At 36.3% G+C, this 26,392-nt stretch overlaps 1 protein-coding gene across 6 annotated transcripts in view; it reads right to left on the bottom strand.

Moving 5' to 3' along the window:
- Positions 1–26,392, bottom strand: part of tcf12 (transcription factor 12) — a 180,471-nt gene that overhangs the window by 89,627 nt on the left and 64,452 nt on the right. The gene's annotated exons all lie outside the window — the stretch shown is intronic.

Genomic DNA, 26,392 nt, shown 5'->3' with positions numbered 1-26,392 from the left:
ATCACACATCCCTCTCGCTCTCCTTTCTCCTCCTCTAGCTCTCCCCCCTCAGCGGAGGAGTGTGATGAGCTATCTAATAACCCTTTCTTTCACGCACCCGCCGCAGATCTCGCCACGTTGGCCGATGACTCCCCTCGAGCTAACCCACGCAGGCTCACGTGTGTGTGTGAGACGGCCGCTTGCGGTCCTGCGTCGAGAATGCGCTGGAAAAACAGGAGGGTGGGGAGTTCTTTTATGTCCCAGGATGGATATCGCATCATCTGAGCCACATCAAAGGCTCTGCAGCCGGCTGGTATCAGATGCCAAGCAACTGTTAAACAATGGGGCCTCACTGGAAGGATGGAGAAGGATGAATGCAGGAGGGGAATTTTGATCCCACTCTCCAAATCACACGCGAGCACACTCAAATCCTGTTTAAAGACACATTGGAGTTGCTCAGAGACTTGGATAGCAGAGAACAGGCATATGTCAGAAGCAATGAAAGAGTTGTCAGTATTAAAACATTTCTCTTTTCATACTGGAGAAGTGTTTAGTAACACTTCTCAAGGTTCTGTCAGAGAGAAATCGTGTCACAGAGAGGGAAGCGTGTGAACACAATTCACTCTGTATGTGTGAAAGTGTGTTGGGGGCCTAGACGCTACCAACCCACAGGGATATTTTTAATACTGCTGGAGGAGTGGACACTGTACACACCAAAATTATGCAAATATGGGTGCTGTGTAGCTTGTATTGCAGAATAAAACAGCTGGAGCTCTGTATTGTCAAATCGGAAGCCAGGACAGAAATGATCCTTCTTATTATATAGAGGTACACTACTGTTCAAAAGGTTGGAGTGTGTAAGGTTTTTATTTTAATTTTATTTTTTTTAATAATTAATATGTTTATTCAGAAAGTAGAGATGTAACAACATCAAAATCTCACGATACGATAATATCTCGATACGAAGCCCACAATACAATATTTACTGCAATATTTTTTAAAAATGCATAATAATTTTGCACTGTACTGTACTTGTGTAATTTTAAAGTTAAATTATTCTATCTAATGCACTTTTAGAGTTAAAAAATGAAGAGCTCCAACCCATGTTCTTAACTAAGAACACTTAAGTCACACAAAAGTCAGTGAATTGACTTGTACCTGAACTTTGAAGGGGAACCAAACCCTCTTTTTATATGCGATATACTGTCTCAGTCTAAATTACATCCACACTGGCGTCTTAGGAAGCCAAACAGATTAGAATATAATAATAATAATAACAACAACAATTTTATATTATTATTACTATAACAGTAATAGCCATATAATGAATATTTCATAAGTATATTATTTTTTGCGTTACACTACAGTAGGGAAATTACAATATTTCTTTCCTAACTTCTACACTTTTTACACAATATTTTGAATTTATAGTAGGTAACCCATTTAAACTGCTAGCTGTCAGCAATTTCAAGCTTTTATTTTGACGGAAAACTCCAGCTTCAGTGAAAACAGTCTCACAAAAACGTATTTCCCTACAAATCTAGTAAAAGGCTGTAATTATCTGCTGCGTAAAAGCAAAAACGGTGGCCGTTGTGTTCCTAAAAGCGTGCTAAACTCACAGCACATGCAATAAACAACTTGACTGCATTCACTGTGAACTGAGCCGTTCTGAGGTGAGGAAAACACCGGATCATAAGCTGATTGTCTGAATGAAGTGTGCACTTTGCTTTGAAATGCGCAGCAAAAACAGACTAGATGAAGGGATTTGTGCCATATTATGCTTTCAATTTTAGTTCATTTGACAGATACTGTGCCAAAGCATAATGGTCCAAAACACAAATGTAAAGACCTTTTATGTTAGAATAAGAAGTTTAAATATAATTGAAAAAAACTACACTTTTTGCCTAGAAGACCTATCGTGACCATGATGATATTGATATTAATAATATTGTCAGCAAGGATGGATTAAATTGAGCAAAAGTAACAATACAACTTTATAATATTACAAAACTTATTTATTTTTTTTATTTGAACTTTCTATTCAAAAAAATCCTGAACAATGTATCACAGCTGACACAAAAATATTAAGCAGCACAACTGTATTCAACATTTAAAACAAGAAGAAATGTTTCTTGAGCACCAAATCAGCGTATTGAAATGACTTCTGAAGGATCATGTGATACTGAAAACTGAAAAGAAAAAATCAGCTTTGCCATTACTGGAATATATTACATTTTAAAATATATAAAAATAAATAACTGTTATTTTAAATTGTAATACTATTTCACAATAGAACTGTTTTTACATCAAATTTTTACATTATTTTTTTATCAAATAAATGCAGCATTTACTTGAAACTATAACGAAAAATGTTCTAAACGACGAGCCTTTTTCCTATCAATAAAATGAGATGATGATGAGATGACAATACGGTCGATAAATGAAAACTGTGACTATACCAACATGCATTATCGAAAAAAGACCAGACTAAAATGCATTAAAAAAATTAAAACTTTACCAAAACCTTTTTTTATTTTCACCACAAAAAAGGAGACAAAATATTATTGAGGACTGCTGTACTACATGAGCGTTCATGTGTGCGGTTGCCAGATATCAAGAGTTCAAATTCCCAAATCAGAGCTTCTCTGTAAAAAAAAAAAAAATATATATATATATATATATATATATGATGTTTTACTTAAGTATTGAAATCTTGCAAACATGCACACATGCTCACTCTTCATTGCAAAAACACTGACAGAAAAGCCAGAGTTCAGCGATCTCCATGTAAGAATTCTAATTCAGCAATACTGTGTTCTGCCATGAGATCTCGGTTGCTGAATAAATGCATTTTTATCAGTTTAACCATAATACAGCATGACGAAAATGTTGCTAAGATTTCATTGACTAAACTGACAGTTAGTTGATTAAAACTTGATTAAAAAAACAGGACATGCTGACTAAATATGACATGACTACATTTTACAGGCCCTAAGCATTTAAACAGTAGTGCACTTTAATATCAGCAACTAAGATACAACTAAAAGTATTTAATCATTAATCAATGAAATAAATATTATACAATATGCACTAAAAATGTAAGATATTTTAAAACTGCTGAAAATGTTAAACCACTGTCAGATTAATTGACCTGAATAATATTGATCTCTGTTATTACTTGTAAGGTAATACATCCAGTATTTCTTGGCCTTATAAAAGGGCAAATATGGATGTTGTGAAGCTGAAGGTGATCTTTATAAAAGTGTAACAATTGTCATGAGCTAACTGCATCTGTATGTGTTTACTGTGAGGGTTAAAATCTGAAGGTTGCATTTATTTCCATTCACAAACAATGACAGGCCCTTGAATTCACTGTATGTGTATGTGTAGATAATGCTGGAGCGCTGCTGCACTGAGAGTCTTACACACAGCCACTCATTCATGGGATTCATCTCTCCTCTCTGGATTAGATGTGGGGGAGGAGGATGGGTTATTTCTAGGCAGACTGACTGCACGCTCACCACCTGAGACCCCGAGCCAGGTGTGTGTGTGTACATGTAAGTGTGTGTATATGTAAGAACAGCACCTGTGGGGCACAGCAGGAGCTCGGCTACACACAGGTGGGAGCCAGAAGCCCTACTGTCCATCCCATGAGCCCCCTCTCATTTCAACAGGTCGTTCCGTAATTATACTCAACACAGCCCATTAGCCATCAGCCTTCAGAAGAACATATGCTCCAACATCGCTCCACACCGCATGCCTACGCGTGAAAGACTGTGGGGGAGATCGTCTTCCACTGGACACGGTGCCTGAAAATACCTACAAACTGCTTTGTCTACACTGTAATGCTCTTCAGTAGCTGTGATATGGTGGAAAGCTGCAGTGGCAGTGATGTAAATATTCACAAAATAATATGAAAAACACATATTGAACATTAAAAACAATAAAAATGTTACAATTCTGGATACAGATATATTACTAGTCAAAAGTTTTTGAACAGTAAGATTTTTAATGTTTTTTAAAGAATTATCTTCTGCTTAACAAGCCTGCATTTATTTGATCCAAAATTCAGCAATACCTGTAATAATGTGAAATACTTTTAATATTTAAAATAACTGCTTTCTGTTGGAAAGAATTTAAAAATGTAAATTTGGTAACACTTTATAATAACTATCCGTTATAACTAGTTAATAGATCATTAATAAACTGTTAGTTAATGGGTTATAAATGACTTGTTAAATAGCAGTTAATAGTTTGTTAATTATTTATAACTGTGCCTTATAGATAGCCAATAGATAACTTACAAGCTGTTAGTTAACAAGTTATAAATGACTTGTTAACTGTATTTTAATGATTTATAACTATACCTAATAAATTAGTAATAGATCATGGACAAGCTGTTAGTAAATTACTTACTAAAGACTTGTTAAGTATCAGTTAATAGTTTATATATGTTATTGGGACGTTATTCTAAAGTTGCAACTATTCTTCATTTATTAACTGTTAGTAAATGAGGAATAGTTGCAACTTTAGAATAACGTCCCAATAACATATATAAGCTAATAACTAACACTTAACTAATACATTAACTCACACTTTACAGATCAGTTGTTCATAGTTTGTTAACCATCTACTAATAAAAGTGAAACATGGTAGAACAGCAAATGGATCGCCGCTGGTTCACTCAGTATAGAGGGTCCAAGGTGTGATAAAACATGTTCATATCAATAATGCCAATGGCTAGATTTTTATTTATTTTGTTTTCATGTTTAGCACAAAAAGTGCCCAAACCTCAGAAAAGCCTATGGGTGGAACAAGGTTGAGGTACAAAAATTGTGTATTTTAAATATCACATCAAATTTCTGTAGCTTGAACTTGTTCCATCCATTGGCTGTTCTACAAAGTACAAAGTCACTGGTATTAGTAGATGGTTAACTATGAACAACTGATCTGTAAAGTGTGAGTTAATGTATTAGTTAAGTGTTAGTTATTAGCTTATGTATGTTATTGGGACGTTATTCTAAAGTTGCAACTATTCCTCATTTACTAACAGTTAATAAATGAAGAATAGTTGCAACTTTAGAATAACTTCCCAATAACATATATAAACTATTAAATGATACTTAACAAGTCTTTAGTAAGTAATTTACTAACAGCTTGTTCATGATCTATTACTAATTTATTAGGTATAGTTATAAATCATTAAAATACAGTTAACAAGTCATTTATAACTTGTTAACTAATAGCTTGTAAGCTATCTATTGGCTATCTATAAGGCACAGTTATAAATAATTAACAAACTATTAACTGTTATTTAACAAGTCATTTATTCCTCATTAACTAACAGTTTATTAATGGTCTATTAACTAGTTATAACGGATAGTTATTATAAAGTGTTACCGTAAATTTTCAGAATCATTACTCCAGTCTTCAGTGTCACATGATTCTTCAGAAATCATTGTAATATGCTGATTTACTGTTCACCTTAAAATTATTTAAAACAGTTCGCTGATGAATAGAAAGATCCAAAGATTTATTCAGTATAGTTTTTGGGGGGTGGGTTGGGAAAGAAATTATAGAAATTAACACTTTTGTTTAGCAAGGATGTTTTAAATTGATCAAAAGTGATAAATACATTTATAATGCTACAAGAGATTTCTATTTCAGATAAATGCTGTTCATATTACCTTTCTATTTATCTACTTATTCTACTCAGTTGTTTTTAACATAATAAATATAGTAAATGTTTTTTGAGCCGCAAATCAGAATATTAGAATGATTTCTAAAGGATCTTGTGACTGGAGAAATTATGCTAAAATTCAGCTTTGAAATCACAGGAATAAATTACATTTTAAAATATATTCAAATGGAAAACAGTTATTTTAAATAGTAAAAATATTTTACAATTTTACTATTTTTGCTGTACTTTGGTTCAAATAAATGCAGGCTTGGTGAGCAGAAGAGACTTCTTTAAAAAAAAAACATAACAAATCTTACTGTTCAAAAACTTTTGACTGATAGTGTAAACCAATAATTATTTTCAAGTCATGGGCAATAACTGATGTTTAATGTTTAATATAAAATGTTTTATACATTTACACATCACAACAGTATAATGTAAAGTACAATAACTAAATACTTATTTTGAGACTCGCTAAAGATTTACATTTTGTTACTTAACTATTAGCTTTTTTAGTGCTGGTCAGTATGACCAAAAATCTGTTCTATTTTGGTTTGTAGTGGATTTTTTTTTACTGTTAGTAGTACGCAGAACATTGTAACGCTAAATACAAATGTGCTATCAAAAAAACTTGTTAACAAATCAATTTATACTAATAATTCGGTTAATCTTTTAAAACGTAATCAAATATAAATTGTATTTATTTAACTATTTAATTACTTATTTTGGAAAAGTATACCGTTTAAATTAAAACATGAATGAAAATGTAGTTATATTACGATAATGATTTAATTCTGCTGTGATTCTCGTTCTGCTGTGCAGCAGTAACATATTTCTGTAATATAAGCATATAGTAATACACGTCATAATTTCTTCAAGCTAGACCAAACTTTGATTTTTTTATGATTTGACATTGATAAAACTCATTATCAAATGATTGAATGGTGATTACACAATGATATATTCAATAGATGCCAAATGATTTTTTCATAGCTTTTCATTAACTGAACAGTAAAAAATAAAGAGTATAATGAAACAAAAAAATGATACATGGACTAAAGTATGCTTTGAATAAAACTACAAAGTAAACTAAAAAAAAGAGTTCTCTTGCTGAATTATTTTATTGTTTTTTTTTTGCATTTGTTTTATTGTATATTAGAGATTATTTTACTACCATTACTGGCATCTTTTTTCATTACTGTTCTTCATTTGTATTGATGTTTTGTTAACACGGTGTGTAAAACAATCATGCCAATAAAGTACTTTGAAACTGCAAGCTGAACGAAAGAGACAGAAACAGAAAGAGGGAAAGAGAGCGAGAGAGAGATAGAGAGAAGTCTGGTAAAGTCATTGACAGCAGCAGGGTGCTCTGGGTCCAGACTGCATTTGTTTCACTGGCAGAATTCCTTCCTAATGAATCACTGCCCTTCAACTTTGCATTTTCATTTAACAATCACTAACATTTTCATTGGCATGAGCTGCTGCTGAGTGCCAAGGAGGGAAAAAAGATCAGTGAAAAAGACAGTGGACACACCAGAAATTGAGACAGGGAGATTAAAAATGGCGATAGATGAGTGGAACAGAGGGGGTTAACGAGAGGAGGGGATGATGGGTGGAGACACAGAGAGTGCAGGGAAATGTAAGCGATGCGGTGAGAGAGGAAGATGAACAGCAAAGAAAACATGAAGGACAGAACAACACAGCCCAAAATCCTGCATACACACTCCAATAAAGAATGAAAGCAGATTTGGATGTTGTTTTGTTCAGGCTTCGTTATGCATGTAACGGGATTGGATTAAATAATGCCAGCTAATGATACAGTCATCAAAGCTCAAAGTGCCACATGCTGCTTGTGTTACTGAGTAAATCCAACTGTGCTGCACATGGATGCAGAATGTAGGCGTCGTCTTTTCATGTGTCATTCAGCATTATTGAGATTTCTGGCACATTTCTGGATGCCATCATGAGTTGAACTAGTGGGCACAAGATATTAAAGATAAAAGAATCCAAAGTATTCTGAGGCCTGAAATATCCACAAGAGCCTTGACTCATACGATCTCAGCTACACAAGCTTGATTTCATGTAGTTGCATGCTAAAATGCGTCAGAACACAAGTATTGGTTTCAATCTAATGGGTTCAATAGGGGAATTAACAACTGTCATGATTTAAAAAAAGAAAACATTGCTGAGCAAGTTAGTTAAAATAACAGGTGCCCACACTATTTGGCTGATGAGTTTTCATGACTTTTCCAGTTGTTGTGTTGAGTAGATATTGCTTTTTAAAAATTGAAGAGCAATATTTAAATATTCAAGAAAAAGTTTGGGTTTGGTAATGTTTTTGAGCACGAGTCTCATGAATTTATTTGAATTTATTTGAGAATTTATTTCAGAAAAAATGACTGTTTTCTATTTTAAATTATGCTTTTGCGGAAAACATAAGCTTCATGCGATCCCAAATGCGGTTGTAGGCAATCCCTGCCAAGGAAGACAGGTCTTATCTAGCAAAACGTTCGGTTACTTTTTTTTAAAATGACAAATTATATACTTTTTAACCTTAAACGCTCGTCTTGTCTTGCTCTGCCTTGACTTCTTTTTTTTTTTGGTTCAGGACAGTTAGGGTATGTCGAAAAACTCCAATCTCATGTTCTCCCTCAACTTCAAAATCATCCTACATCGCTATTTTACCTTTTTTGTTAAGTGTTTGATCTTCTTTGGATGTTCACTTTGCAAACACTGGGTCGGTACTTCTGCAGCGATGTAGGGTGATTTTGAAATGAATTTTGAAGTCGAGGGACAAAATAAGATGGGAGTTTTTCGACATGCCAACCAACGAGTTCAGGCAGAGCAAGACAAGATGAGCATTTGAGGTTAAAAAGTATATAAATTGTTAGATATGACCCTTCTTCCTCGGCTGGGACCATTTTAAACCGCATTTTAACTAGGGCACCACAGAAGTCCACTATATGGAGAAAAATCCTGAAATGTTTTCCTCAAAAAACATAATTTCTTTATGACTGAAGAAAGAAAGACATAAACATCTTGGATGACAAGGGAGTGAGTGATTATCTGTAAATTTCTGTTCTGGAAGTGAACTTCTCTCTTAAAATGTAATTTATTTCTGTGACGGCAAAGCTGAATTAGTTCACTCCTGAATTCAAATCTTATCCAAGATGTTCATGTCTTTCTCTCTTCAGTCAAAAAGAACTTACAATTTTTGGAGAAAAACATCACAGGATTTTTCTCCATATAGTGTCTCCATACGTTTCTCCTCCAACTTCAAAATTGTCCAACATTGTTGTTTTACCTTTTTTTTGTAAAGGGCATTTGACTTTCTTTGCATGTTGGCTTTATAAACACTGGGTCGTACCTTTGCCTACATTAGAGTGCGGATCGGGCCGCATTTTTCTGTCCGAGCCCGGCCCGCGTCCGACAGAGCAGTAACCGAACCCGACCCGAGCCCGACAAGCGTTAAGATGTCCGAGCCCGATCCCAGCCCGACACAGTTAAAATCTCTTTTTTTTTCTCATACTAATGACACATGCACTTTTTTTGTGTGGAAAGCCCGCTTTTATTAAGCAACTGTAGGAAAGCGTCAACAGATGAGAGCATCAGTGCACACTGGGCAAAAAGCGCCGTTATAACACAGGCGCACTATCGCGCTGATGTGACCGAGCCCGACCCGAACCCGAGCATCCTTTCTAAATATCTGTCCGAACCCGGCCCGGCCCGTCGGGTTCCGTCGGGTACCGTCGGGCTCGGCTCGGGTATCCATCCTCTAGCCTACATCACGTGTGACCTTTCCGACCTTTCCTTTTCATGAAGTCGAGCTAGTGCAAGATGAGCATTTGTTACATTTTTATTTTTTTAGAAAATTACCAATCGTTTCGCTAGATAAGACCCTTATTCCTCGGCTGGGATCCTGTAGAGCCCTTTGAAGCTGCATTGAAACTGCAATTTAGACCTTCAACCCGTTGGTCCTCACTAAAGTCCACTATATGGAGAAAAATCCTGGAACGTATCAATATAAATCATAAAAATTTCCTGATATTTCCAGGTTTTCTACTACTGTAGGTAGTTAAACTGGTGACATGCGTATTTCAAGCCACCTGAATACACCACAGTACCTCACATACAATGAGATGGCATGCTTGCAATGTGATGGCTGAGCATGTGCGTCACCGTACTTGTGTAGCAAATGTTACTGGCTTAAGCTTTCAGTATGCCATTAAAATTTTTGTTGTTTTTGCTGTCATGGTTTTTTCCCCTGGCTCGTACGTTTGATAACGCAACTCTATAGACGACACAGACGCATTGTAGACAGATTAGCTCAGGCGGTAATTTCAGTCACCCCCAGTGGCCTGTGACAGCAGGCTTCCAGGACCTCTCTATCAGCAGGGCTCTATCAGCTCTGCCGCCCTCCCGCGCACAACTCTGTGCTCTCCTGGCCCTTTGCGAACAGCCCTGCAGACATGAGCGCACCAGGCCCCAGCTGATCTCTGCAGCTGGCCGGCCGGCCGGCTCGCCTCACCCCCCCTCCACACAGAGGCCCGGGCCTGGGGAAGCCAGGGCAAGGGCAGATGACGGGTGGATGGATAGATGCGAGGATGTAAGGAAGGGAGGAGGGGCGTCGTAAGAAGAAGAAGCGAAGGAGAGGGATTTGTGGCCTTTCAGGCCGTCTTGGGCTCTTCACGCTTGGTTGAGCGCAGTAACAGATAAGCGCACCCTGGAGCTCTGCATAATGACCAGCTACATCCACTACACTTCACACTAGTGCCACCAGACTCCCACACCACTACAGATGTCTGCTCTGAGCCTGTGTCAGCACACATTGCTTCCAGCATCTTAAACACTCCTGTGTGCGAGCGGCTAAAGTTGAGGCTGCTCAAATGTCATGTACAGTGCCTTGTTAAAGTATTCACAACCTTGACTAATTCACAAGGGCCGTTCAAACAGAACGCGCTGTTGCATTCAAAAACAGCTAGATGCAGGGCAGTGCAGGGAAGTGAGGCTTGTTTTAAAAAAATTTAGCTTCTTGTAACTTGACACAGCAATTTAAATTAACTTTCATAGCGAGAGATGCTGAAAAGACATGTTTCTAGTGCAATAACTAATTGAAGGTCATCAATAATGTAAAATAGGGCTGGGTGGTATATCCAGTTTGTAACATTGTTTTATATATAAACTATATAGTATGAGGCAATACCATTTATCAATATACAGTAGTTTGATACAAGTGCATCTGAAAAATATAAGAGGACACAGAGTGAGCTACAGGAAAGTGTATAATCCAATTTGTTCTAAACATGAGACATGCTTATATTAGGGGCTTTAAATAACTGTAAGATATACAGTAGTTAACACATATAGTTTAAAGCTGCTCTGACAGACAACTGTGCTGTTGACAGAGAGGAAACTTGCACTGCTTGCAATTGAGATGTGCTCTTTTCCTCAGTGCATAGCTTACATTTTACAGGTATATTCTCCATCTGCAAATGTAAGAAAAGTCATGGGAATATTTCCACTTTGCTGTCAGGAGTGCATGAGCCTTCTGCATGCAATTCTCTGCTAAACTTAACAGACTTCAGCGATTGCGAGCCACTGTGTACATATGTGCCAAACAGACGGAGCGCAATAGAATAGGAATGCAATACTTCTGACTAAAATATACATATATGTAGTTGGGCAGTAAATGTGCCATGTGTAGAAATTTAAATCAACATGTAAGTGTATTTTCATGATAGGAGTAACTGTAAAGTGGCTATTGTAATGGGGTATTCAAAATATATATTCATTTTCATATTCATATATTTTAATTTTTAGTTTAGTGAATTTATCTTCTTATTTCAAAAGCATTATTTTAGATTTTAGATGCTAGAATGTAATGTGATTTTTGCCCCTTTTTTTGCACATAATATATAGCATAGCCTACATGTTTACTTTTACCATATTTGTTTGCATTGAGTTTCATATAAACATTGTTTCAGTGAACAACACTGGCCAGGATGTAATAAAAAAAAAAAAAGTATTTATTTTAATGTTTAAAAAATTATTTTCAATGTTTACAGTTTAAAGTAATGTTTTTCAATTTTAATATATTTTAAAATATAATTTATTATTAATTTATAATTTATAATTTATTACTCCAGTCTTCAGTGTCACATGATCCTTTAGAAATCTGAAATATGCTGATTTATTATTTTATTATCAATGTTGGAAACAGTTGTGCTGCTTACTATTTTTTTGGAACCTGTGATTCTCTTTTCAGGATTCGTTGATGAATAAAAGGTAAAAAATAACAGTAATCATTGAAAAAAATAAATAGTTTCTAGCAATATAAGCATTTGCTATCACTTTTTCATTCAATTTAACACATACCTTGATGAAAAAAAGTATTATTTATTAAAAAAAAGACTACAAACCTTTAAATCATAGTTTATATTATTACAAAAGATTTCTATTTTAAATAAATGTTGTATTCTTTTACTTTTTATTTATTTATTTATTAAAAAATCCAGGGGAAATAAATCACAAGTTCCAACAAAATATAACAGCACAACTGTTTTCAACATTGATAATAAATCTGAATATTAGAATGATTTCTGAGGGATCATGTGACACTTAAAACTGGAATAATGATGCTGAAAATTCAGCTTTGCATCACATTAATAAATTCTATTTTAAAGTATATTAAAATAGAAAACTGCTTTTTTACACTGCAATAATATTTCACAACATTACTGTTTTTTCTTGATTTTTGATCAAATAAATGCAGCCTTGATGAGCATAAGATATATATTATACACAAAATGCTGCCTTTTCAATGTATTTTAAGATGCGGTGTCAAGAAGTTTGCTTAAAAGAATCAACAATACAACTAATTAGAGGTGGTATCTATACATATTGGGACTTTTTTTTAAGAAATTAAAGTTATTCAGCAAGGGTGCATGAAATTGAGCACAAGAAAACTGTTATTATGAGTTGTAACAATATTTCACAATATTAATTTTTGCTGTATTTCTTAAACAAATAAACGCAGTCTTGATAAGCATAAGAGACTTCAAAACCATTTAAAAAAATTACTACTGATCCCTAAACTTCTGAATGGTAGTACATGCAAACACAAAGCAAGGTTTATTATGACATAATTGGAGGGGTAGGTGGAAGACAGACATGCTTAATAGGGTGCATTAGTGAGCAGAGAGAGGAAGGAATGAGTGACAGGCAGGAGGAGGATAAAACGGAGGTATACAGGGAGGAGGTGGAGAGAGAGAAAGAGAGAGAGTTCTCGAATGCACCTGCGGCCCTGCTGTGTTGTGTAGCTGCTCTTCGGGATCGTGCACCTGAGCAGCACCTGGTCACAATCAGAGCCCCAGCCAGAGGAGCGGCCCTCAGAGGCCCCACACGTACACCTGCCTCTCCCGCTACACACCAGGGAACCAGAGCACAGCGTATCGCTTCATGCTCGGCCTTAAGGAATAATTAAAAAGCAAATAAATAAATAAATCACAAGCAGTACGAGACGCGTACAGATAAGCCGAGCACTGGGACAAATCTTTTTTTCTTTCCCTCAGCTGAACAAAAGGAAAGCGAGATGCATCTTGGCATCTCTGTGCTGCTCCTCTTGTGCACACAGACAAAAAAAAAAAAAAAAAACACACCCAGGCTACAAAACGCTCTGCACACTTTGCATTGTCACTAAATGACTGCATAATTTCATTTCCTGGAAAGCCATTAGGTTTCATCAAAGGAGATGAGAAACAGATGAGAACAATTCTCTTATGCATGGAGAATTCATTTAGTGGCGCGGCATGCGCGGGAGCGCCACGCTAACACCACACGCACTGCAGGCAGAAAGTTGGAATGCAAATTTCCGAAATTAGTGTGCCGTTCCACAATTATTTTGCACATGGCGTAAGCGCGCCGAGAGAGATTAAATGACTGCAAACCACCTGTGTGACACACTTAAAAACAATGCGTTACTCCAAGCATGAGTACAAAACTGCAGTATATAGAGCGTTATGAACCGAATATACAAATCCGCTGAAGGAAATTTCCTTGCTAAGAGTTATACTGTAGTTTTAGACTTAAACTTTTAGACTCACAAAAAGGTTGAGATTGCACTCAAACTATTGAATCTCGGGCCCTCATTCAAAAATGTAAAATTCTGACCAATACTGATTGATAATGTAAGTTGTTAAAGGAGTAGTTCACTTTCAGAACAAAAATTAACAGATAATGTGCTCACCCCCTTGTCATCCAAGATGTTCATGTCTTCCTTTCTTCAGTCATAAGGAAATTATGTTTTTGGAGGAAAACATTTCAGGATTTCTCTCCATATAATGGACTTCTATTGTGCCCCTGAGTTTGAACTTCCGAAACATGACAATTTATATACTTTTTTTTTTTAGAGTTAGAAAATAACCGATCATTTCGCTAGATAAGACCCTTCTTCTTCGCTGGGATCATTTAGAGCCCATTGAAGCTGCATTTAAACTGCATTTTGGAAGTTGAAACTCGGGGGCACCATAAAAGTCCATTATATGGAGAGAAATCCTGAAATGTTTTCCTCAAACAGCATAATTTCTTTACGACTGAAGAAAGAAAGAATTGAACATCTTGGATTGCTAAAAAAACAACCCATGAGACATCAGAGGTTCAAATGTAACTTTACGAAATTAATTTATTCATTCATTCATTCATTCATTCATTATCAAGTGTTTCTGGGCCTGGGAACATTTCAGTAATGTTGGTGTCTATAGAGGGTCAGAAAGCTCACGGATTTCATCAAAAATATCTTAATTTCTGTTCTGAAGATGAACAATGGTCTTACAGATTTGGAACAACATGAGGGTGAGTAATTAATGACATAATTTCATTTTTAGATGAACTAACCTTTTAATCAATTAACTGCTGAAGACTGAAGACATGATGCTGAAAATTCAGCATAGACATACAGAAATAAATTACATTTTAAAATATATTCAAATAGTAAAATGTTATTTCAAACTGTAATAATATTTCAAAGTACGACTGTTTTTATTGTATTATGAATCAAATAAATGCAGCCTTGTTGATTAAAAACAAAATAAATTCTTACTGACCCTTAAATAAATTCTTACTGTGTAAACTGTATATAATATAATTTAATAAACTATAACAATGTAATACAAATAACATACACACATATGTGAAAGCTAAATTTAATTACTGAAATTAAAACATTTATTTTACACAATATTTGCTTGACTTTTGCAAAATATTGGACAGCAAGAACCAAGCAATTTAAAGTATGATAATGTATAAATATGTTTATGTTTTTCTTTCTTCAGTCAAAAATAAATTGTGTTTTTTGAGGAAAACATTTCAGGATTTCTCTCCATATAGTGGACTTCAAAGATGGTCAATGGGTTGAAGGTCCCAATTGCAGTTTCAATGCAGTTTAATGGAGTCTACAGAATCGGTCATTTAATTAAAAAATATAATAACCGACCCAGTGTTTACAGGGCAAACGTGCAAAGAAGGTCAAACGCCCTTTACAAAAACGGTAAAACAACAATGTTGGATGATTTTAAAGTTGGAGAAGAAAATGGAAAAAATGTAGTTTAATTTTACCCTTCCTTTGTTAACCAAAGAAACTAACCACGTGCGACCTTTCAAAATATGATTGCGTAATGCTTGAAGTTGTAAACACGCATTACAGATCTAGTAAAAGGTTTTTGATTAAAAAGTCTATCAGTTTTTTTTTTTTAGAAAATGACCATTTCATGGTTTCTTTAGATAAAGGATTGTGTAGAGCCCTTTGAAGCTGTTTAAAACTGTAATTTGGACCTTCAACAAGTTGATTCCGATTGAAGTCCACTATATGGAGAAAAATCCTGGAATGTTTTCCTCAAAAAAAAAACTTAATTTCTTCACTAAAATGTGATCAGAAATGTTTAATCTGGAAGTAAATCTTTTAAAGGTTAGGAGTTATTTTTATCCATCCATCACTAGTAAAGCTGAGAATCTGAGAATCCTTTCACACGTTCTTCTTTGCTTTCTGTCGCTAAGGCTACACCATTCGGGAGGGCCAGAACAACAGCAACACTAACAATATCTACTGCTGTCTTCATACAGCGCTCCTGGGAGAGGAGCGTTTAGGTGCCACTAGGGTGAGAGGTGGCAGACACGCCATGATCATCCTCTCTGGGGAAGAGACGGGGATGGAGACTTGAACTGGAGGAGTGTTGGTGAACCCTTTAATGTCCCAGGTGAGGAACACAAGCTCCTGGGTTACATTAGGCCAACTAATAGATTTTATCTGGCAGGCGATATAACACGGGTGCAATCACTAGATGTGTCTTCTGAGATCAGCGCTGACTAACACAGCTTAATATAGATGCGTACAGAAGGCCTGGACCCGGTAGAAGAAATTCAAGTCTTACTGAATCACTTCAGTAGCGAACAGAGCTGTGTGTGTGTGTGTGTGTGTGTGTGTGTGTGCGCGTGTGTTGATGCTGCTAATAATAAGCAGATTATATTTAATAGAACAGAGAGGATGTGCGGCAGGCCACAGGAACGTGAGTGCATCCACAAGCCAGTCAGCATTGTTAAAAATATAGACAGACACATGGATTGAAATGCTGGCGAGTGACAAACACACAGTCACATGCTCAAACGCACATACATACAGACTTGCTTATGGTAATTAAATCAAATGGACTAATCTAAACCAGCTGAAATCTTTCATGAGTGGCTTGCGGAAGAACAGAACAGTAAAAAGAGAGAATTTCTCAGATACAAGGAAGTCCGGAAATGTCCTTGTAATATCTTTTGTCTCTCTTTGATGCTCAGCCATCAGTGTGACTGAAAGCAGAAATCCAGAATTCCACAATGAAATGGTAACTTCAGTGACTTCATCAGACGTCTTCTCCTCTCTCATCTCAAACTTTCATCTCATCAGAGAGTATGTGAAGTCAAAAATTCAATACATTCATCTTGAAAATAAAACCAGGAGGCTAAGAGCAGCAGGAGGGGGGTTGACTGGTTGACGTAAAGTGAGATCTTTATGAAGGGTCACTAAACGCTAAAGGTCACTGATGACTTTTTCCGCATTATTTGTGTTGATTCTGATTCTTCTTACCAGATTTAAAGTCACAATGTAAGCTTAGTAGCAAAAAAAGAATATCTGTATTGTGACATACATCCATGTGAAAAAGGATTACTGAAAAAGATTTAAAAAAATGTTGGACAGGGACTTGGTTCTATCCATCAGTTGCTGATTAGAGGGAGACAGAAGTGAATATGAGCTTGTATTGAATTGTGAGAATTCATATCTAGCAGAGTTCAAATGTATAGTCTTGCTTTTACAGGAAAACAGATTTATGTGGCACTGCAGTTTTTTTCCAATCAAATGCCCTCTAATAAGAGTGTTTCTCCACCATATAAAAAGCAAATAATGGTTCATGGATTTTAATATTATTAAAAATACATCCTGTTTTGTCAATATACAGGAACACATGAAAGAACTGCACTCAAACCATGTATTGGTATATGCAAAATTGCACCAAAATGTATTTTTTACAGAATCACAGAAGCCAAAATTAAAGTTTTCATTTAGCCACATATTTAATTTTGGTAGTTAAGTAATCTAACGTCACCAAAAAATGAAAATTCTGTCATTAATTACTCACCCTCATGTCGATCCAAACGCATAAGATCTTCGTTCATCTTCTGAACACAAATTAAGACATTTTTGATGAAATCCGAGAGGACCCTCACTGTCTACACTCTTAAAAATAAAGGTTCTTTATTGGCATCAATGGTTCTATGAAGAACCTTGAACATTCACCGAACCTTTCAAAGGCAGAAAAGGTTCTTTTTAGTCAAAAAAGGTTCTTTAGATTTTTTAAATGTTCTTCAAAATGGTACTTTTAGGAACTGTTCACTGAAAGGTCCTTTGGGGAACCAAAAATGGTTCTTCTATGGCATCACCCTTTTGGACCCTTTATTCTTAAGAGTGTATGGAGGGTTAGAGAGCTCTCAGATATCAACAAAAAATTTCTTAATTTGTAAACGATAAACGAAGGTCTTGCGAGTTTGGGACAACATGAGGGTGAGTATTTAATGACAGAATTTTCATTTTTCGGTGAACTATCCCTTTAAATGTTACTGTTTTGGCCCTCCAAAACTTATCTTGCTGAAATTTCAACTGCATTAACCAAAAAGGTAGTGAATGCAAAAAGGAGAACTGTATGAATAATGCCAGCTAATTCTGCAACCATTGATTTCGCTTGGTCCCGCTGATGACTATTTAACACAATGCATTTCGGGAAAAAGGTTCACTGGAAATGAGCGTGACCCGACGGACCAGTACCAAACTCCAGCGGAGGTGAGTGTTTTGCCAGGAAACACAGCTTCCTGAGAGCATGTATGTGCATTATTCCCAGCTAACGCAAATCACAAGTTTCCCTTGAGCTGCAAAGCAACAAGCTTCACCTTAGATTTCAGGAAGTTTACAGCAAAACACATGTACATCTGATTGCAGCGTTTTTTCCAATAAGCATTCAATTTAAAACTCATGTACCGTGTTTTGTTGTAGACCGTTTCATCAAGTCTAAAGCCAGACCGGCTCTATCTGTGCCAACTGTTACCCATGGAGTTTGGAATGTCAACAAAGTACTAAACTAATTTGTCTTTTGTGATGGTAATCTGTTTGACCAGTAAATACTGGCTGCGCTGAAGAAGCAGGATTCTCTACGTGCATGCAGATTTCTTCTTAATCTAAAGCTGTATTAAGCCTTATTAAATATTGCTTAAAACTTCAACATAGAGTCATCATTATGCAACACACTCCAGCTACTATGGCTGGCTCATCGATGCCATTTCAAATTAAATATAGGATTAAACAGTGCTAAAAATAAGGCTTCTGAAAATGGAAAAAAACTTAATTCACATGGGAAAAGATTTGCGATTACGTATTATTCGATGTCATCGGCTGGCGCATCAAAGGATTGTGTACAGCACAGGACGGTTTTAGCTGTCACAGTGTGGGTGCCACGTGCGAGCCGAAAGGCGAGGAGGACGCTGGGTAAGAGGATTGGAACGGGGCGCCGGCACGTGCGGTGCAGACTGACTGACCTCTGACCTCGACACTCTCGTGGGCTTTCTTCAAGAATACAGAAGAAATACACACCGCCACATTGACTCACACCTACCCATGGGGTCTAAATGCACCATATAGGAAGATGATGCAACAAAGCGCAATATCTATCCATTCAGAGACAAACCTCCAAGGTAAGGCGTAGAAACAGATCACATTCTGCTCCTATCATCTGATACGTAGTTCTACACAAGCTCAAATCCATTACAAACGCAGCAGAAGAGAGTGTGACCTTTAAAATGGATCTCCATTATTCAGAACAAGCAGCGGTTACTCTAATTAAAATGTTATGTCAAATAAACAGTCATTACCAGCCATCTGCCTAGCACTATAAACTGTAACAAGTTCATTATCATACACAATAGCTGACCCCAGGTAACCCCAAGCTGCTCTCAACATGTCATACTTCACTTAGAGAGCGCATGGAACCAGGTCAACGCTTGCAGCCCCCACAGGCATATTTAAGACTACTAAATGAAGCATTCAAATTAAACCGCTTAATGGGATAATGGTTTATGAAAGCAAATCAGAGGCCTTTCTTATATTAACGTCATAGGCAAACAAGGTTATACATGTGTTGAGATTACACAGTTCAAATGAAGCTACATTTAACGTATTATTTATGTACGTGTCTGAATGAAAAGCGAGATTCGCGACGGTTTTATCAGGCGCAAACAGTTTGAAAAGGTAAACAAACAAGTGCCAGCCAACCATTTCTATTTCCTTCAAGAAACCGCAGACCACCGGGATTTGTCTCGAGATAATCCACTTAGATTACCACGGCTCTGTTTTTAAAAAATGGGTCACGTAAACCCACGAGTAACTCGCAGGCCAGGGTTTCCTCAGAAATGCCATTCGTGTGATGGTAATGCTTAATTGTATTACATTCACATTCGAGCTCTGCCTTTTTCATTGGTGAGTAATAACCTTTCAGAGATGATTTAATGAGGTTGCTCCGGAATGGGTAATTCCATGTAAATCCCAGATATTACTGCTGAAATTCAATTTGATAAGACTCGGTCTCCTCGTCCAATCCCAGCAAGATAGTGCAGGCAATTTAGCCGTGCAATCAGATTGTCTAATTCCCTGACACATCATTGTTCCAGATCATTTCCATATTTTGCTACTTATAGGCATAATTAGTGCTGCATCAACAGGACAGAGAAAAACCAAACATCCTTCCTACCTCCACCACACACACAAATGCAGATCAATTGCTAGAGAGATAACGTTTTGTTTTGGTGCAGTAGCACCCATCCGTAAACTTGCCACCTTACATGGCAACCGGTCTCCAGGGTGATGCTACAAAGAGCCGGGGTTCAGCAGCCCATAAAGCTGTCATGTGTGAGCACATCACAATAGCGGCAGACACAGAGACCTCAGATCTAACAACATCCATCAATCACGTTCAAGGGATAAACAGCCCATTGTGACTCCAATCAAGCCATTTTGTCTGATAAATATCTGAGGAAATGCTATTTTTACCATCTTATCACCATATTATCTATCATCTTTTGAACCAAATCCAAATAAATGTACAATTTAAAGTCCTGATCATCTTGACTACCATATAAAATAGTAAGAACAAACATCTTAATAAACAAACGACACCCTGCTTATTAATAAATAAAATTTAAATGGAAAAAAGGGTGCTATCTTTTAGAACAAAGCCTTAAAGGAGAAGTTCACTTCCAGAACAAAAATATACAGATTATGTACTCTCCACCTTGTCATCCAGGATGTTCATGTCTTTCTTTCCTTAGTCATAAAGAAATTGTTTTTTGAGGAAAATATTTCAGGGTTTTTCTTCCAAAATGCAGTTTAAATGCGGCTTCAACCGATCCCAAATGCGTCTCTAAACAATCACAGCTGAGGAAGAAGGGACTTATTTAGTGAAATGTTTTTTTTTTTTTTAATTACAATTAATATACTTTTTAACCTCAGATGCTCATCTTGTCTTGCTCTGCCTGAACTCTGTTTTTTCCGGTTCAAGACAGTTATGGTATGTCAAAAAACTCCCATCTCATTTTCTCCCTCAACTTCAAAATCAACTGTGCAAACACTGGGTCGGTACTTCTGCAGCAATGTAGGATGATGATGGGAGTTTTTTGACATACCCTAACTTTCTTAAGCCACATAAAAAAATAATTCAGGCAGAGCAAGACAAAACGAGCGTTTGAGGTTAAAAATTATGTATTTTGTAATAAAAAAATATTAAAAAATCATTAATAAAAGAATAATAATCAATTATAATCAATCATTAGGTAAGACCCTTCTTCCTCGGCTGGGATTGTTTACAACCGCATTTGGGATCGTTTAAAGCCGCACTGTAAAAAATTTGCTGTAGTTCTGCAGCTGGTTGCCAGTAACTTACTGTAGATTTTTAATTTATGTTATTTACTGGCAACAGTTTGTTCAAAGTTAAATGAACATTAAACATTAACAAGTCTTTGTCTTTACAGAATAAAACTATAAAATAACAACCTACTGCAAAGCATTCTGGGAACCAGAAACCTTCATCAACCTTTTTCTGTTTTTTTCCTTCAGATTTTGGTTCCCAGAATGCTTTGCATGAGGCTGTTATTTTAGTTTTATTCTGTAAAGATAAAGACTTGTTAATGTTAATGTTCAATTAACTTTGAACAAACTGTTGCCAGTAAATAACATAAACTAAAAATCTACAGTAAGTTACTGGCAACCAGCTGCCAGTAATACTGTAATTTCTACAGATTTTGTTTACAGTGCGCATTTAAACTGCATTTTGAAATTTCAAACTCTGGGCACCACAGAAGTCCACTATATGGAGAAAAATCCTGCAGTTTTTTTCCTCAAAATACATAATTTCTTTACGACTGAAGAAAGAAAGACATGAATATCTTAGATGACAAAGGGGTGAGTACATTATCTGTAAATATTGTTGTGGAAGTGAACTTCTCCTTTAAGGAAAATAGCTCATAAATACAGCAATACAATGCTCACTTCACAATGACAAAATTATCCACAACATCAACATGTTCCAAAATTACACGACAGAAATAACTTTGTGCAATTTTGAGAATCTGCACTGCACGTCATCTCGATGCTGAATAATGTGTATTATGCTTTGTGTCTGAGGAGTCAGCAAACAAGCAGTGAAAACCAGAGGGCCAAATAAGCACAAACTCACAAACTGATACAGATGGAAAATGAGCAAAAGAGGAAGTGGAGCAAGTTCAGTAGTTTCACACACCTCTTCGGAAAGAGGAGAGAGATTCGAGTGAGTCCGTGTCTGAGGGGGTTTGTGTGTGTAAAATGATCTTTGGCCCATCTGTTTGTTTCACTACCACCCCTGAAACCCCTCCTTCTCTCTCTTTCTCTCTCCCTCTTCCTTCTCTTTCCTTCTCACTCTCCCCTGCAAAAAATGCAGTGTGCCACTGGAAGAAGCCAGTGGCTTTTCTACTAGCTAGCAGACAGTCTTTTGTGATGGAAAACTGTACTGATGGTGTGACTTCCACCCTGGGGGAGGGTCAACTTCCAAAGACAGTCACACAGCAGGAAGATGTTTGGGGATGGATGCTAAAGAAAAATTACTGTAATATTGCATTATACTGTAGATATAAATAAAATAAATAATGCATTTTAACACTACATTATTATATATTATTAGTCATGAACGAATGACCAATTAACGAATGGATAAAAAAAGATAAATCATAAATCTGTGTGAATCATTCTGATGAAGTCTTCAGTAAATTTGTCTGTGCAGTTACTAAACCTGACTCACTTTCAGAGTGAGTCATTATGACTTTCATGCCTGACTCAAAAAGAACAGGGATTATTATCTTTCATAGTAAGTAAAACTAAATCATTTCGAAATGTCCATTTAGATTTTACAACATTCAATATACATCCATTCAAAAGTTTGGGATCAGAGAGGTTATTTTCTTTCGAAAAATAACTTTTGTTCATCAAGGACACACTAAATTAAAAAACAGCCTCTGTAAACACAAGACACTTTAGAGAGGACATCGGACGAACATTTTCCACAAGTTTGTATGCTTCTTCAGGGTCTTCAAGACATATATAAAAATATATATAATATATATATATATAAATATAATGGTCATGTAAAACAACACGCTTTTTACCTCGTCAAAAACAGCTCTGTTCACAGCGACCCGTTTCGATGCCTGACTCTTTAAATGATAATGAGCTACTGCTTACCCTGCCCCTCTCTTCCATTTATGCATTTGGTGGCACATCACTATCAAATATCAAAAAATCCACTAGGGCTGCCCTTGACCAAAGATTTTTCTGGTCGACTAGCAGAGGTGGAAAATGTGCTACTCAAGTAAAAGTACTGTTACTTCAATGAAATTTTACTTAAGTACAAGTAAAAGTACTGGTCAAAAAAATCTACTCAAGTAAAAGTAAAAAGTAACTCATTTAAAATTTTACTCTGAGTAAAATTTAGTGAGTAATTTTTATTTTTTAAACAGCAGTGCTGGGTGGGGATTCAAGTGTTATTCAAAAAAAACCAAGGGGATATAATTCTCAACCTGGTTGTTTTTATTTGAGGAAACAACTTTACAAATTAAAGTGCAATAAAAACAAATAAATAAGATACAATAAAAAAAATAACCATATAAAACCATATTAACCAAAATATTTGTTTTGCCTTATTATTCTTCTACTGCATGTTATAAAAAAACTCAAAATTCAAACAAACTTTAAATTAAAACTTTAAGTATACCTTATAACCTTTAAAAAAAACCTCTGCTAAATTCTAACTTTTTAAAATTATATATACAGATTTAAACCTCCTGAATTCCTTACTTCAGACATTCTTTACAACTTCAGAGTACTTTTTCTTAAATAAGTGAACCTGCCTTACCAAACAGGACAGGGAGATGCCAAAAAAAAAACACTAAACCTATCCCTTTGAACTTGACTGACTGAATATCTACTGTTTCCATTAAAAAAATAACATACGAATTCAAACTACAGCAAATACAGTCTAAGGCCGCGATCACACCGAACGCGTTTTAGCAGTTGGAGGCGCCTCTTTTGAATGGTTTTCTGTTGGCAGTGAGCGTTCTGCGCGCCGCTTATGCGCACCGGGCGCCTCGCGTTTTTGCAGGAGCGCTCTGAGCGCCTGAAGTTGAAAAAAAATCAACTCTGAGCGGAAAAACGCCCAACGTCATTCGCGTTCTTTTCCATTGTCCAATCGAATGAATGGAGAGGCGGGCCTTCTGTTGTGGTGACGAAAGTTTACCGTTGTTTAAAAAGTCCGGAGACTGCAGAAAAGGAGGAGAAACCTTTGGTGTCTATCGTGGGTAACCCGGAGCTGTATTATTTAGGGTTTCTGCTAAAATGACAGTTTACTTAACAGAAAAAAACAAAGATTTTAGAGGGCTCGCACTATAATCCTTTGATTTGACTGACAGGACAGCAGTTTTGGTCGTTGCTTAGCAACATAAAAAAACCGCAGCACACTGCTCTTTTATTAAAAGTCACCAAACAAGGCAGTGCTGTGCGCCTCGCGTTTTTAGAACTAAAAGACGCGTTCGGTGTGATCAGGGCCTAAATCTGTTGAAACGCATCGATGTGAAGGTTCGACAAAGACACGATCAGTGAACTGTCAGTGTGCGCCTGATGCTCATAAATACAGAGCCTCACTCCTCTTTGATGGGTAAGCATTCATTATAAAACACTCACAGGACAATAATTTGGACAACTGGCAAATGTTTTGACGCAAAAATACGATAGGGATCAGAGCCCAGAGAGCGCGCATAGTTTGTGAATCAATAGCGGACTTGTGCGTGCCGAATGTACGACTCTGATTTACACGAGTGTTATACATTAGGTACGCGCAAGTTTGTTATTACCTTGACATTAGCGCGACGGTTTGCTTCATGCATGAAGCCGAGAGATGTAAGTCTGCACAACTGTCCGTCTCCATCTTTCATGAGTAAGCGCGCTGCGTTTGTTCTCCCGCTCACCAAGCAATCAGTAGTTTCCGGTGCGCGATCTCCTCCTTCCCTCCACGCACATTTTTTTAATTAATTTTTTTAGTATTATTTTTTATTTATTTATTTTTACTCAGTAACGGATGATATTTAAAATGTAGTTAAGTACAATACTTAAATCAAAACGTACTTAAGTAAAAGTAAAATTACAAAATTTAAAAGTTACTTTAAAAAGTAGAAGTTCACAAAAAACCTAATCAATTACAGTAACGCGAGTAAATGTAATTCGTTACTTTCCACCTCTGTCGACTAGTAGTCGTTCATTTTAAGCATTAGTCGACTATTAGCCGCACGTTTATTAATAAACCATATAAATCATAATAATGGGCCTTTAATTGCCTACACAGCCTAAAAGGCTCTCAAGCGCATGCAAAGAAAAGCCTGCCACAGCGCACCGGCAGATATAATAATTATGAATGTGTCTGGGAAAAACAGCAAGGAGACTGCATTAATGTTTTAATCATTTGTTGATAAACGAGTGCTTTCTTTGTTTTCTTCAACATTGACTTGTCATCCCTGAGAATATTTGTTTTCTTTTTGAAATGGTTCTTTTGAAAGTAAAAAATTCACTCTCTATAGAGTACACAGAGTACATCAAGTATACACAGAGTTTTGAAGTTTTCGCGCTCAAGTTAATAGAGACCAAGACGGCAGAAAGCACATCCTGTTTGCTTTAATTATTTTACAAAAGCGCAATGCTTCGTTGTTATTGTGAGTGCACACAAATAAATGTATAGTCTTTGCAGATTCAAAAGATGTATTACTCTTATCTTTATGACTAGAAATGACAGAGTATTTTAAGAGCAAGTGACCGCACCGGCACTTCCATCTGTTATGCAGTAAGCGCTACTATTCAGCTTTCACACTCCGCGCACACACTTGAATACCACACATTTTACTAGGTTAACATTAGATTGAGCGGCAATGTAAAGTTGCTACTACTTACATATTTTAAATGATAAGCCATATTTAATGTTGATGATATGTGAGTGTTTGGATGTTAGGCCACTATATTACTATATTAACACATAGGTCAGCTGTTAACCATCTGTCCGTCACGTCCTGTGGAATTTTTTTCTGTGACTAAGCGACTAATAAAATTCTGGTTGACCAAGCCTCTACTTGTTAGTCGACTATTAGGGGGCAGCCCTAGAATCCACTGCGTCCTCAGTGGCTCTGATGTCAGGAGAAAATTAAGACTCTTATGTTTACTTTTACATTTAACTACAAAACACCTGCATAGCTTACGATACACTGTCACTAAAGCTGCTTGAGCATTGAGAAAATGGTGGACAGCATACAACTGGCTGAGGGTTGAAATATGCTAATACTGTAACGTATGTCAAAGGTTGTAGGTGGGGCTTGAGCAGTATGAATCAAAATGGCTTGATAATTGAGACTGTTTAGGGTTTTGTGGGGATTTAAAAAAAAAAAAGAAGTAAATGTTTTTTTATCATTGTGGGGTGGTTATGTTCACACAGTGCTAAGACACAAATGCAAACACCATGTAAAAGAGAATTTTGCATCTGATGTCCCCTTTAATATTCCATATTTCTAAACCCAAACTTCTGAATGGTGTCGTAT

The sequence above is a fragment of the Garra rufa genome, chromosome 3 (genome assembly GCF_049309525.1).
Source record: "Garra rufa chromosome 3, GarRuf1.0, whole genome shotgun sequence".
Lineage (NCBI taxonomy): Eukaryota > Metazoa > Chordata > Actinopteri > Cypriniformes > Cyprinidae > Garra > Garra rufa.
Note: the sequence above shows the minus strand (reverse complement) of the source record. Positions and strands in the feature narration are given on the sequence as shown.